General features: G+C 24.9%; 1 protein-coding gene across 2 annotated transcripts in view; it reads right to left on the bottom strand.

Annotated features, from left to right (window-relative positions):
* The window catches only part of LOC112591128 (protein tincar), a 63,300-nt gene that overhangs the window by 23,147 nt on the left and 24,220 nt on the right, over positions 1-15,933 (bottom strand). The window lies entirely within an intron of this gene.

Below are 15,933 nucleotides of genomic sequence, written 5' to 3'. Positions count from 1 at the left end.
CGACGACGACAACAATCTAAACAATTCTAAAGTAATTGTTATTATTACTATAAAACTGTTGCATTACCATAATATTATGTATTATAAGTTATAACATTAAACACGTCGTCATTGCCGCCGCATAGGTATATTTATAACTTAAATATATCAGGTTATCCCGCCGGGATATAGCATACGCGGTAGTATGATTTATACTCATATTATTCGTATCAGTGTATCACCGTCGTACACGCGCCTGTTTAATAATAATATTATAATGTACACCGGTCCGTGAAATCAACTGTCGATTATACAGCTCGCCACCCTGTTTTAATGGAAACCACTATAGTTTTGCTTCTCGACGTCTAATTGTCATTATTTCGATATTTTTTTTCTATCATCGAAAGTACAATATAATGCGTATGCGTGCGTGTGTCCGATGAGCGTTGTTCAATTATTACAGGGTGATTGCACTCGGCGTGTGTACGTTACAATGCACCTGACACACCCGACGCGACAGTTTCGTGTTTCCTATACAAAGTATTGTAATTTATAATATATTACTTTACGAGTATATTGTATACAGAATGATTCCTTTAAAAATGAATTTAGTCAGATTTCGATTTTTAAAATTTTTAATATATAATGACAACTTTCCAATTATTTAGATTATTTAAGGAACACTTTTAGTGTTGTGTATGATAAAAACTTTTTTTTTGAAAAGTACATACTTTTTTAGTGTGAGATTATTGTCAAGCAGATGATCATTTGGAAAATTAATTTTGATTGATTAAATGTATTTATTTACATTGATCTATGTATTTTAAAATATTTTGCAATGAAAAAAAAAAAAAAATAAAACATATTATAGGTGCTAACGATTATTATATGAAATTAAATACAGATCGTATTTCTACGTTTTCTACATTGTACATAATATAATATTTTATACTTATTTTAATAGTACGGTGTATCATAAATTAAAAGTGTGAATACTTTCTTATTATCGTTATTATTATTTATTATTGTTATAGTTGGTGTTGTTGTATAATAATATGAACTCAATAATTGTTAAGTTACAATTTAATTTTGATGTGGTGCAATAGATAATAATATCAATAAAATTATACGGGATGTTTGGGTCTTTGTAATTATTTCAATATTTGATCTGTTTGTGCATTTCACGTTGTTGAACGAAGTTATAGTTGAATTGACAGAATTAGAGAACTTAAATGTGTGTAATATTATAATCGTAATATTCAAGGATTATCCTACCTTGATACCTTTAGTTATTATTAATTAATTACTTAACCTTAAATACTTATATATGTAACATATTTATTTTTTTAAAGATTTTTATTTAATTGTTCTATAATAAGCTTAAACGAGTTTTAAAAGCAATATTAGTTTAATCATTTGAATAGAGGAGGAAAGTTAGGAGAGATATAATTCACTGATAATACTTTTGGGGTATGATTTGGGAAATGGTTTGGTTAGATTTAAGATGCGATTCCATTTTCGTTTTAGTTGTCTGAAAGGAGATTATCGGTCATTGAATTTACTTAATTTTTTTTCTTAGACATTTTGGTGATCAGAGAGTTAGTTGAAGTAACATTTAGTAGTGAATGACTTAATACTAGTTTTTGGATACCGAATGAATTAGTTTATACATTTATTATATAAAAGAATAATACTTTTGTTACTAATTTAACATTTTTTTGGGAGTTTTTTACAATTTGTTTAGATTTGACTTTTAATAGTACATCCAAATTGGTTTTAGTTCGGTTTTATAAAATCAAAAGATTTAATTTAATCTAAAGTGAAAATTTAGGTAAATATTTAATAATATTATGATGGGAGTTTAATTTAAATTATTGACGTTTTGGGTATGACGGATACAAGAAAATGTTTTATCGGAATTAACAAAGTGGTATTTTCTGATTAGTGAAGTTGGAAATATTATTTTGTTAAATATGACTTTATAGTGTACTGTGTTTAAGAGCAATAGTAAATAGTTATGTAACTGAATTTGCTTCCATTAATATTTACTTTCCAGTTTTGACATAATGTTTTAATACTGAATACAACTAATACAAAAAAGATGGGAAGAAGTTTAGATGCTGCGTCACAGTGATTGGATTTCCGTGAACTGAGATGATTGGTTTATCGTCGTCGCATTCAATGACAAAAATATAAGAAGATGTGGGTTAAACTACAACAAAAAAAAAAAAAAAAAGAATAGAAGAGGAGCTATTATTTTATTTTCAGCTTGTATTATAGAAATAATTGAGAGACAGGATCGATATCGGATGACGAATTGATGATCATCAAAGTAGAATTTAAAAAGCAAGGAAAAACTAGAAATTATGATTATTTTTTTTTTTTTTTTAACAAGCATCTATATGACATCAATATAATACAATTTCTTTTTGTAAAAATATTAAAAAGAAACAAAATACAAAATATTCACGAATAACCTAATAACCTTGTGTTTGAAGTATATTATGCTAGTTATAAGCAATATACTAGATATAATTATTATATGCAATATATCGAAAAAAATTGAAATGTATATCGATGATAAAATTGTATTGGTACGATATCTTCCTAAACTTCAATCAATTAGCATGTAATATACTATAGAACACTATAATGTGAAAACATATTATTTATTTTATATATTATCACAGGTGTTATGTACATTTGACACACGACTTCTTTTCAAACACGGAATGCGTACGTGTAAGTAACAGTACATAATATTATATAGAAGAATACGATTTTGTAAGTTTTATTTTAAGAAAATTATCATGGTTTATTTATTTTTTCTATCATCATTCGCTATATTATTATTATAATCGATAGACCGATCCGTAGACACGAACTTTTAAATGATATTATAATATTATGCACTTCTCTGTTTTACATAATATTATACTTAAAATACTATTTAAATGGTTAATTTTACAGTTAAATTTATATACGTTGTGGTTTAACAGTGTCTCGAGGGCAAAACATGCAATATAAAATTGTTGAATATTAATCATATGCAATTATCCTATTAGCTCATTGCACTACTTACCTAACAATATATTATATTATACCTAAATACATAAAATAAATTCACCAACCCGGTTGTATTATACTATTTTTTTTTTATTTTTTTGTTGTTAACGTAATCATTTATGCAAAGTTTCTCATTATAAGAATAATGAAAATACCATGTGTGGCTTAAATAAATTAAATTTATTCATACCATATATTATGGTATAAACTATCATTTTTATTGAGTTCAACAAAACTAAAATTAGTAGTATATTATTTATTTATTTATTTTAAATTCGGAGTTTTTACTGTGGTTTTCTTTCCACCGTATCTAGTATAGAAAAATAAAAAGCTATTATTTTATATCATTAATAATTAAAATGTGTGAAATGTAAAATCATACATTTTTAATTACTATAAAAGTACTAATCAATGATTTTTATCTTAAATAATATCAAATACTAAATATGAAAATTTTCAAATAAAAAGATTCATTAATTTTTCATATATTTTAAACGACAAGTTTTAATTCTAAATCATTTTAATCTTAGGTTCTAAGTCTTAAAATATTCGTATTATTAAAATGTCAATTTGTTATTATTTATTAAATAGATTAGTATATTATTTGCATAAATTTAAAAATAATAATTTACAATATAATATTAAGTTGTAAATAGATATTAAAACACTCATTATTTTATTATAAAATACAAAAATATTATTTTATTTGTATATACGTCATATGGTTATCATTAATATTATTAAAATATATTTTATAGATACTGTGTATATTACGTTGATAAAATAAAGACTTCTTACTAACATACTAACTCGTGTAGTTCAAGTGTAGTACACTGTAACTACTCGAGCTTTGTAAATAACAAATAATACAATAATAGGTAAGTAAAGTATCATAAATTGTAGTTTAACAATTAACCGCTCTAGTTCGCCGCGGATTACGGGACCCGTTTGTTTCTATCTAACAAGATCCTCAAATGTTTACTTAATGCAAAGTTTATAGAAATTTGGAGGTCACTTCAAAAACCGGTACTAACATAAGGCTGCTCGAGGATAATACCTTATTAATTTGTTTAGACATATCTATGATGTATTCATAGTTATATGTTATTATTAGTTATCACACGAAGCTTAATAAATAATTAAGAGACCAAAATATAAATTTTAAACAAGTCGTTAAATATCGTTGACACGAAGAAAAATAATACTCTTGGCATTAGTTATTTTAAATATGCGTGCACTGTATGATATTATATTATTCTAATGTCGAATTAAACATTATAAACGTAAAATTCTAAATATATGTAAATTATTTTAATTTAATATAAAACTTATAAACCTTACATAATATCCCATTCATTCCATGTATAATTATTATGTAGCTGTTCAGTCATTACGATAACAATATCATATTATGGAAAATAATCACATTATACTTTTTTTTCAAAATCTGCATTAGGTACATATTAATATGTTGACTACCACTGGTCTGTAAGTTGCAACACAGATAAATTTTAAAATGATTTTTTTTTTGGAAATACGCGGTGATTTTTATGTTTATAGATTACTACGTGTGGTGAATATATTTTGGTACCACGTTATCTTTTCTATAAACACTCTTTTTTTTTATATAAACATTAAGGCTTCAATAACTATAAACACTCTTATTTGGATAGAAATAATGCTCAAGCTATTGCCTTGTGTAAATAAAAATACAATATTGAGTTCCGTAGTATTACTATAAACTTTTATGAAATTATTTTTCAATTGCCTTAATATTTTCAATAAGCGAAAGTTAAAATTACCAATAGTTATCAAAAAATGAAAATAGAAATGTCATCAAGTGTGGCTTTAAATATTTTCCTATGTAAATATATTATATTTAACTAGATAAATACGAGTAGTTGAAATTTTTCTGTAAAAAGTATATAATATATTTATATTTTTATCGATTTTAAAATGCTTGTGAGTGAAATTCACTTTTTTTTTTATGAATTTTACGTCCGGTGGTTTTTCACTCTAATATAATATTTTTTTTTCGGAAGTTGAAAATATTCTTTGATCGAAAATGTTTGTATGTGTATACGCCATACTACATCGTTGCTGTCACAATGTCACATATTGTTTGCTTAGTTATATTAAAAACAAATACAAATTCCAAAGAATTAATTATAATTATGTCTCTTCTATTTTATGCTGCGATACATGAGAGATATCTGTAGTTTACGCACGAATTATGTTGTATTACCGGAATTTCAATCCAAAAACTATTTAACGGACGTGGTATACAACAACGATTTAATAATCGTTTAAAAACAATGTTTGTTCCCCTTTGTAATTTGTCGAGGATTCACTTTCTTTCGAATAAAAGATAATAAATTATTTTTAATGTACTAAAGAAAAAAAAAACATTTTCTAAATGTTTATTCCCTACAAGTTTACGCTTATTATTTTATAGTTAATATCCTACACTAAATACGAAAAGATCTCATTTAAAATAAAATATTTATCATCGTTAGTAAAATATTTTATGAAACTATGCCAAATAAACTAGTATAGGAAAATAAATATAATATTTTATAAAACTTGCAAGCAAAACCGATGTTCTTACAGTAAATCCTAATCTTGAATTTCGGTTCTATAATACCGTTTCAAGTTTTCAAGTACAACAACGTTAAAAATAAAAACCATAAATATAATAACTTAATGTAAACGACTTTAATAGAACTTAAAGATAGAATCTAAAATGTTTTATAAACTTTAAATGTAGAGATAACAACATTTCTTTTACAAATTCAAAAGATTATGTTTAACAGAATAAATAATTGTTGTAATTATATATGAGTAATATACATAAAAGTACATAATATTTTTCTTGATTTTCATTAACTGCAAAGATTTAAGAGAAACACAAATAATCAATTTCAATTTAATTTATATAAAATATAAATGTATAAAATATAAACATTTAAACATTTTTTTTTTTTTTTTTTTTGTAATACAATATTATAATAAGGTTACATAACAATTATACGAAATATTTTTTTTAAATTTATATTTTAAAAGTTTAATGACGGTATAACTTAAGGAGTATCACTGAGTATTATTACAATAGAGGCCTTGGAAATCGCATTTATTTAACCGCTTAACGGACGTGATCGGATGTTCAGTAATATTGAAGACGGCTATCATAGTTATACCAACTAACCGGGTTTTGTTCAACAGTGTATCGGTCCAATGAGTTTCGGCACCTCTTGAATACTAAGTTCAACCATTATTGTCTTTGAAAATAATATGTAATAAATAACTAAATATAATCGTGTAATTGAGAATTTATCATCAGGTGATGTTGTGCATTTATTTTGGGGTGAACGGACTTTGACCAAACTCACCGCCGCACCACCGACTTTGAAATATTTTATTAAGACAGTATAATATTATATATATTATTCGGGGCACGAACTATGAAAAAATAATCAAATTTCATAAGAAATTTGATTTAAGTATAAGAAAAGGCGTTGAATTTATACATTTTTTTTTTTTTTTAATTTAACCCAAAAAGGATCGTATATATAAAATGAAATAGTACATTTATTGGACATGCGATTATTTAAATAAAAAGCCAGAGGCAACAAGCGTAATGAAAGTTGTCGGTTGGTATAACAAATTGTATAATACGTCGTACAAATATGATACACAATAACAAATTTACTGCAATTCGAGCAAGATACTTTTTTTGTTGAAATAATAATTTGAAAGAAGTCGATAGTACTGTTATATTAAATCAAGTTTTTACCATCTCTTTAAAAAAATAAGTTTTTGTGCATTCAATAAACTATGTAAACATCACAAACAGCTGTGCAAAAGTTATTATGTTAATAAAATATAAAATTAAAGTTAAATATTAAATTATTATAGTAATATGATGATTTTTATAGAACACTTTGATCGAATTATATATAATATATTCGTAGTAAATGTCTAACAATGCATTAAATAGAAACTTTTATTTTTTTAAATGTGATTTTTTTCTCATTATTGTTTAAATAATCATAAAAAGTCACAATTTTATCTTGGAAGCTGATTCTCAATTAAAAAAAAAAATGTATTCTATAGTTAAAAAGTATAAACAAATGGTTTACTTTTAAAAGGAGCCAAATTCATATTGTACATAGGCAATTTAAACCATTAAGTTTATATATGAATAATACAGACTGACAAGGGTATTTTTAATTTCCTGAAGACTTAAGTAATTTAACCCAGTTTACAAATAATAAATTCATCTATATGTATACTAAAATGTGTTTTTTTCATAATTTTAAAAAAGTCCTGTAACAGCAGATTTTATGATTTGCATCTATTTAAACTGCTTCCTGGTATGCATAACTTAAAATTGTATTTTTTTTTATATCTTTGGACTATTTTTACGTTAATTTATTTAAATTTGTTCTTTATTCATGCACATAACTATATTAAGAAATAAATTAATTCAGACCTTATATTAATACCTACTGATATATATTATATATATAGCTTTTATATATGCCTGTATTTATTTAATAATGTGCATGGTATATAACTGTAATTAAATAACGTAATATATTTAAAAGTATACAAAAATATTCTGAAATAATGAATTAAAGTACTTGAAAACCCGTGATACAATTGCACTAAACATCATATCGCTCGTCGTCCGGAAGTACTAGTATTTACCTACATACGGTATATAAATATGAAACGAAATGGAGCGATAAATTTTCAAAGTTTGACAGTTTTACTCCGGTTAGATAACAATACGCATTTGAATACGTTTTACGGTAATATATACATACATTTACGATAATATACGAATTATGCAGTAATAATAATTAACACACGCCCGCCCACTAGAGAGGAGTTGTCAAGTCAAATGTCCAGCGGTCACGTCATTTTAGAACGGCATAGCAAACTATATGTCCCCAATGAAGAGGGTTGAAATTCTAATTTCACAAGTCACAACTGTTTAAAGCATTACTTTAAAGTTTTTAAAGTTAATAATATTAATTATGTATTTAAAATATTTTCTTTTTTAATCACTGTTTTTTAGTCTTTAGTTGAGAACGTTAAAGGATTTTACTGACTCTTCAAATCAGATATTCCGAACTACTAAACAATTATAAGCATAATAGAATTACATCCTTTTTATCGGGGATGTCGAATTACTATAAATATCATTATATTATCAAGATCTTGTGTTTGTACATCGTATATGAATCATTACGCCCGCGCGTACAGTCTTATTATTGTTTCCCTAAATTTGTTCGTACTCTGTCCAATCGAAGGCAGCTATATGGGTATCAAAGATAAACCTTGCAACTTAAGTAGAATACCTTATTAACCTACAAATGCATATTAATGTTCGTATAACCGTACATAATATAATATACGTATTATTTAGGTAAATATGCATATTATTAATCATATAGATACAAAGCAATGAATACATTTCTACTGTAAACTCATACGTATTATACAATAATATTTCCATTATATTTATGTACTAATAACTTATTGTATACAAAATAAATAAAGATATACTCGTAATTTGTACTATTGATACAATACAATGTAATTTTAATCATTATAAGATAATATTGTAGTTGTAGGGTAATTGCAATTGTTTTTGGTCACTGTGCTGTTAAATAATATAGGACACCACTCTGACTTTTTCATTAAATTATACAATACAACGTATAATCTAGCTGTTTTAAACACGTGTTTTTTTTTTAACTGAAAATCATTATAACCTTAAAAAGAATAAAATAAATTGACTATTATTATATAATATAATAATACTATGTCACTTGTAGCAGACAAAACTACAAGAATGAGTAAAAGAGAAATCCAAACCTTTAAAAGTATGGTTACTTACGATGTCCTCTAAAGTGGGATATTTTATTTACGCGTTTTAACTCGATTTGTATTAATATTTAAAGTATTAAGCGTATAATATATTTATAAAACATAATAATAAGTAGGTACATTTATGTTATTCATCTACCTATTAAATATTATAAATATGTAAATTCAGTAATATTTTAGGGTAGATCGAATATTAGACACCATAATCATTACTATAATATTATAACATTAAATACATAATGAGCAGAATTTTTTTGTTATTATTATATCACCAAAGCGATGAACATAATACTAATGTATTGTTATGATATCAAATAAATAAAACTTAGTTATATAAAATATGTTATGCGTAGAATATTTGTGCTTAGTATACATATATATACGCGTGTATGGTTCTCATTTTCATAATAACATAAATAAAACTTGCGAAATGTGTACAATGTACATACATAATAATATCACGTAATACTATATTTTTATGTTGTTTTAAGGCGTTGTGTGAAAACAGTGTACAAATCTTATAAACGCATTTCGCATTGTTTTTAAACTCCTTACTTATTTACGTATAGCTTATAATTTAATTCAAAAACAAACATAAAAAGAGTATATACTCATTTTATTTGTTTGTACAAAAAATAGAATACAAATAATATATTATACATTTTATTATAACAATATAATGAGCATAAGATGTTTAACATTTAGAGTGATTTATTTGAAATAAGACATTTTTTTTTAACATTTAAGTCTTTAGAAAACAACATTTTTAAAATTATATTCCAAAGTAGAATATTGAATACTTATAATAATATCTAAGTTTTTCGATAAAAATCAAAGTTTGGACAAGTAATTATTTATTAGTTATAAATATTTAAAATTTTTATAAGTATCATCATTTTGCGAGATACCCATGTATTACTTCACTCCTCTCATCGAAGTTTTAAGCAATATACTTATAAATCTTAAACTACTCATTCAAAATTTGATTTTTATATTTAAAATATTTTGCTTTGAAGTAAAGAATTAAAGATGCATGTTTTTATTAAAAAGAACAATAATACGTAAATAATAATTTTGAAGAAGAATTTTTTTTTTAAAATTATGTAACGAAAATATTTTCAAGAAAATTAATATTTTTTGAATAACGAATGTCTTACGTTAAATGGATTACAAGGTGATTTCTTTAATATACAATAATGACTAATATTGTTATAATATTATTATTATTTTTTTATGTCTAAGTTATCCAGGTTCTTAGAAAAAAAAAGTTAATATCATAAATTATATAAGATAGTGCACTGGAAATTCGTAATAGAATTTATTATCAATAATGAAATTCCATGACGGTGCTGAGAAATATATAATACTATAAAATATATGTATTAAATAGTAATAAATCGATTAGCCAAAATATAGAATCCATGTTATAGAGTTCATATACGTTAATAAGATTACGCCTAGCTATTAAAAATAGCCGTCAGAATTTTAAAATTCAATAAAACTCAAGTAAAAAAATAAATAAATAACATGAAGGGTTTGTTGGCTATTAAAAGAACCGTAATGAAAATCAATAAAGGAAAAATAAAACATAATTTTAGAGTTGTAGTATAAAATATTATATCTACACAACCACTCCCATGCCGTGGTATTCAATGTATTATTATATGTATATAGATGGAGGGGTGGCGTTTCCATCGCGCATGTTACTATTCCGCATAAAATGCCTATATAAAATTAATGACGTTAAATGGGATTCAATGCGGGGAACAATAATATTATACCAGAAAAGGTCTTGAAATCATAATATTAGTTTTTAAATGCGCCGCCACAACGTCACTTTTTACCCGAGAACATAATACACGTAATATAATTAATAATTAATATGTTTGGAAAATCATTCAAAGTTGTTTTTTCAATAGTACCAACCTACAACACAATTAAAATTATATCAATATAAATTGAATGCGTGTGGTCTGAAATGTAAACTAACTTTATATCATTTATTTTATAATCAATATAACTAGCACATACGAGATTCACGCTTGATTTGTTAATAACGTTGTATAGGCGCAACTATTCTTGGTATATAATCTGTTAGAGTGAGTGAGTCAATAAAAAATTAACTCGAGTTATTAACATTTAATAGATCATAAGTTAATGTAGTAAACAAAATATATTATAATATCAAATTTCACGAGGAGAAAAATTTTGATCATTTATTAGATTGTATGTAGGTACTTATCGAAAATTATTATGCATCTAAACAATTTATTGTATTATTTTAATAATATAGTTAATCGTTTTGTCAAATAGTCTTAGTGTACTTTATAGTGATTAATCAATTGCATGTTAGTGACAGTTAAATTATTAATTAAACCAAGGTACTTATATCAATTACTGATTTATTTTTATTTAAAACCATTATATACGGCGTAATTTAACAAAAACTATTTAATTATTTGCATTACTTTAATCACGGTTATATTATAATATTATGAACATCGAGATTGTTGGAGTTATTTTTCTGCTATTGGTCTTCCACGCATTAATTCGGTACAAGAATATAATTTAAACTATGTCAAACGATGATAGCGTTTTGAGAGTATTTGCTAAGAAACTCTCTCACGATGACAAAATATAAACAAACGCAAACACGTGTTTATAAGTTGAATGTTTTTTTCCTGTTCCAGCGTTCTCACACTCCTGTAGCAAATGACATTTCACACCACCTAATGTCGGTTGGGTACACAGAGGAAACGATGCGCGGAGACGAAAAGGTCTCGTCGTCGGGTGACCTCTGGTTTATTATAAAATTATACATATGCATAATAGGGTCTATTTTCTTATGTATATTACCATGGACTATATATAGAAATATGATAACAAGTAAATGGGAGATATACACGAACGATAAAACGACGTAAAAATACGTTCGAAAAACTAATCCAATTGTCGTTATAAAATATGTCATCTCCCCGGCAATGGCTGTTGCGACGATCTGTAGCACAATGGCTCCCTGCTACAACACAATAATATAATAATATCCACACTAAACTGATGACGTACTGTCGTAGTTATCATTTTATGTAAATCGTCAAATATATGGATGGTACCTAAATACATCAACGTGTCAACGCCCGACAATTGAGGTTTGTTGAAGTACAAAACTGCTTTAAATATTCAATAAGTTGATAGTTGTATACTTTCGAAAACAATATACCATAAATATGCTTTTGATGGAGGAAAAATTTCAGATACGTTTATCTAAAGAGAAGAATAAAAAAAAACTTTGTACCATTGGATAAAACGGTGAGGGGTCTCCTGAACAGATAATAATAATGTACGAGTATATATATATCTATACTTAAACTTATATAATAGATACCGAATATTTTATATTTATACCACAAATCTGCATAAAAAAACTACGCAGGTGTGAGTTAGTGAGTTTATCATATTATCGCTACTTGGAGCAGTCTATAACACTATGTATTGTTAATCCAAACTTTTTTTTCAGCCATATGACACAATTGAAATGTTGTGTACCTTGATCGATAAATTTAGTAAAAATTAATGAAAAATAAAGCTAAATTGAGATACACTCTTAAATTACGAACAAATTTCCAAACAACCGAAATACTATAATATAATCAAAATAAACATTTAAAAGCGTATTTTATGCGCATTATGTATTGTTTTATGTTTTCTACAGATTATTATATAGTTATGTGTGTGTATGTTTTTAGCTTATATCGAATTTCGTTTATAAATTTAGTTGAAAATATCGATTTATTAAATGGCGACATTTTAATTCCATTTGTCCATTTGTCGTTAATCTATAACGACTCTATTCGCAGCACTATGTCAGCACATAATTATTATTATACGAGTCTAATATAATTTATGAAATTCACAGGGATAGTTTATTTTAAAAATTAAAAAAAAACACTATGCTAAAATGTTTATTTTATATTTGTATATAATGTATAAGCAGAGACATAGAGTACTTTGATGTTTTGAGGTACACAATATAAGAATACAATCTTGTAACTATTGTTACTAAAATCCTTAAATAGTTCTATAATGATTAGAAAAATATACTCCATAATTAAAAACCTTAATAGGTATGTAAATGTAACCGATGAATATTAATAAATAAATCACTTAGCACATTTATATGCAAACTAGAAATTTTAGAAAATCATCTTTAATAAGATATTATTTCAAACAAAATATTTACTTACCTATATGTTATAAAATGTTATTTTAACACGTTTAAGAAATAATAATCTTTTGACATGGTTAATATTTGACTATATGCTTATAATGGAAAAATCAATCTAACATTTATAACTGTATAGTTACTGTCAGTTATAAACTATTTATACAAATAAGAATAATGTAAAACATAAATGAGTCATTATGGTGTAATTACTATATTGTCAGCTCTTTGTTCTTCATCAATTACATAGTTGTCAACAGTATAATCAAAAATTATATTATAAGCTATAGTTTCCTTTAGCTATAGCTATTCTGATGTTGAAAACAGTATTATCAGAATCCCAGCAAATATATAACTAATTGCTATTATTATATAGTTACATTTATACGATGGTCAAAATATTATGTTGTTTGACGGGCTTTTGATTAATACTATCGTTTGAAAAGTTACACCGAGAAAGGCAAGAGGGAGAAATATTTATGATGGATAAATTAAAAAAGTTTTTTTTTCTATATAAAAATTTGAGCATGATTTTTTTCCTACAGTATTAATAACTTATTTTTAATTAAACTCATAAAAATACATAACGCTGAATATTACGTCGTACAATTTGAAAAAATTTCACTCAAAGAAGCTAAAATATTCGCTACATAAATAATATTAGAGCAGTGCTTGTAAAAAAAAAATTCAACATTTATTTCCAGACAATCGTTAAGTCATTAAACACTGAAGTTGTATTTTAAAAACGTTTAGAAAAAAATCATTTAAAATCATTTATTAATTTAAATACATTAACTTATGATTTTATATTCAAAAATATGCGAAGAAAAAACCTTTAAAAAAATATTCCGGTCTTCAAGAGCATTGCATGAACAAGTATTTAAAATGATTTAAATTATTCAGATTATTATTAAAAAACATAATCAAAAAAGTATTTTTAACAACTTGATTTTCAAGCTTTAATAGAATATAACATACACTGTACATACATAAATGTTAAGTATATAAAAAGTACGTTAGAGCATCGATCAACCTATATATAATCGTATGTACGTATTTATATAATATTAATATCATGTGCTCGTGTATGAGTACAATTAATTATACTATTGCGATTAAATTGAATTCCGGACAGATTTCAGTAGTGCCGTATAAACGAATTATTGTGAATTCACATTATGCTCCCTATCCATAAATTTCCGTATTACGCGTTTATTATATCACCGTTATCGTATTATCAACGGCGATAAATGACAACATAATATTATTATTTATTATATTAATTGTCATCGGTTTAACTCGTATCACATATATTTATGATGATTTACTAGGCACAATCCCTTCCTTTTTTTCTTAAATAATGCAGTTATTCAAAATCTGATTTTTTAAATTTTTTAATATACTAAATGGCCATATTTTGAAATTCTTGAGATTTTATTTGTACTACTTAAAAAGTGTTTTGTGGAGAGTCGAATTTCTTTTTTTTAAATAATAACTTTTCTTTTCTAATTTATATTATTTAGAGGAAAACTTTTTTTTTAATTTTTATGTATATTAGAATTTATTAAGATTTGAACGAGTATGGTTTTTGAGGTATTTAACTTTATGTATTAAGAATAATAGATTCATGATAATTAGTATGTGGGTCTATGATGATTTAGAATTTTAGTTATTTATATTTATATATTAATATTTATAATTTATAAAAATGGACCGAATTGCATAAATAATTGTACATGATATTACAAAATGTGCATAAAAATTATTCACAAAATAATTAACTTAAAGTAGAAAATAGGTTTTCATCTCAAAACCAGAGGTTTTTGTTCCCGCAGAATTACATAATAGTAGTTGAAAATAATTCAAGAATATGAAAATATTTTCTTTGAGTATATTTAAAAACTTAAAAAATTAGATTTTTAATTAATTCATTATCAAAGAAAAAGGCAATGATTCACCAAGCACGGTGAATCACTGTGTATATTTAATATTATACGTATAATATGATTATTTGCATGTAAGCTTCTCGACGCGCAAACCATACACTAAAGCAACAGAATCTGTCGTCACAAAAACGACAGACAGATATATATTTATCGAATACTGTGTATTGTATGTATTATAATGATATGTATATATGATGTGCACGACCATCCGGCTATAAAATTGATGATAGTATGCATAATGAAGGTTTGTTGAATTAAATTAATTTTAACTACTCGATATTAGTTTTTCACTTGATAAAATTTCCGCTATTATGAGAATTCAGTTATCATTTGTATCATTGTATTTATTTAAAATTAACAATCAATATTTAATATTATTGTAATGTTATAAACAGTAAATAATAAATTTTATGGTTTACTCATTTACTCACGGCACGATAAATTATTAAAATGTGTTAGATTTAAATACACTTATCGATGAACTTCGATACGTGTTAGCTGTTAAAATTCAATATTTAAAATTACAATAAGATATAGCTAATGTAACTATACAATATTAAAATTTCACGGTAAATGAATATTTTATGTATGTTATTATTTATTTTAGATATTTGTAATACCGTCTGAAAGTAGTGTTGAAAGAATGTATATACAATTATTTTATACAAGTATAACGAAAATGTAAAAATAATACATGGTGCATTGGCGTGTATCTAAATACTTATCCTTTTTTGTTTTCTATAAAAATTATTTATTTTCTTTATGGATAAAATAATAAACTCTAGCCAGCGTAAAAGTCAATAGTGTAACAATGCATGCTTA

The sequence above is a fragment of the Melanaphis sacchari genome, unplaced genomic scaffold, assembly GCF_002803265.2.
Source record: "Melanaphis sacchari strain LSU unplaced genomic scaffold, SCAv2.0 Contig12_pilon_pilon, whole genome shotgun sequence".
Classification (NCBI taxonomy): domain Eukaryota; kingdom Metazoa; phylum Arthropoda; class Insecta; order Hemiptera; family Aphididae; genus Melanaphis; species Melanaphis sacchari.
This window is presented reverse-complemented; position numbering and strand designations above follow the sequence as displayed.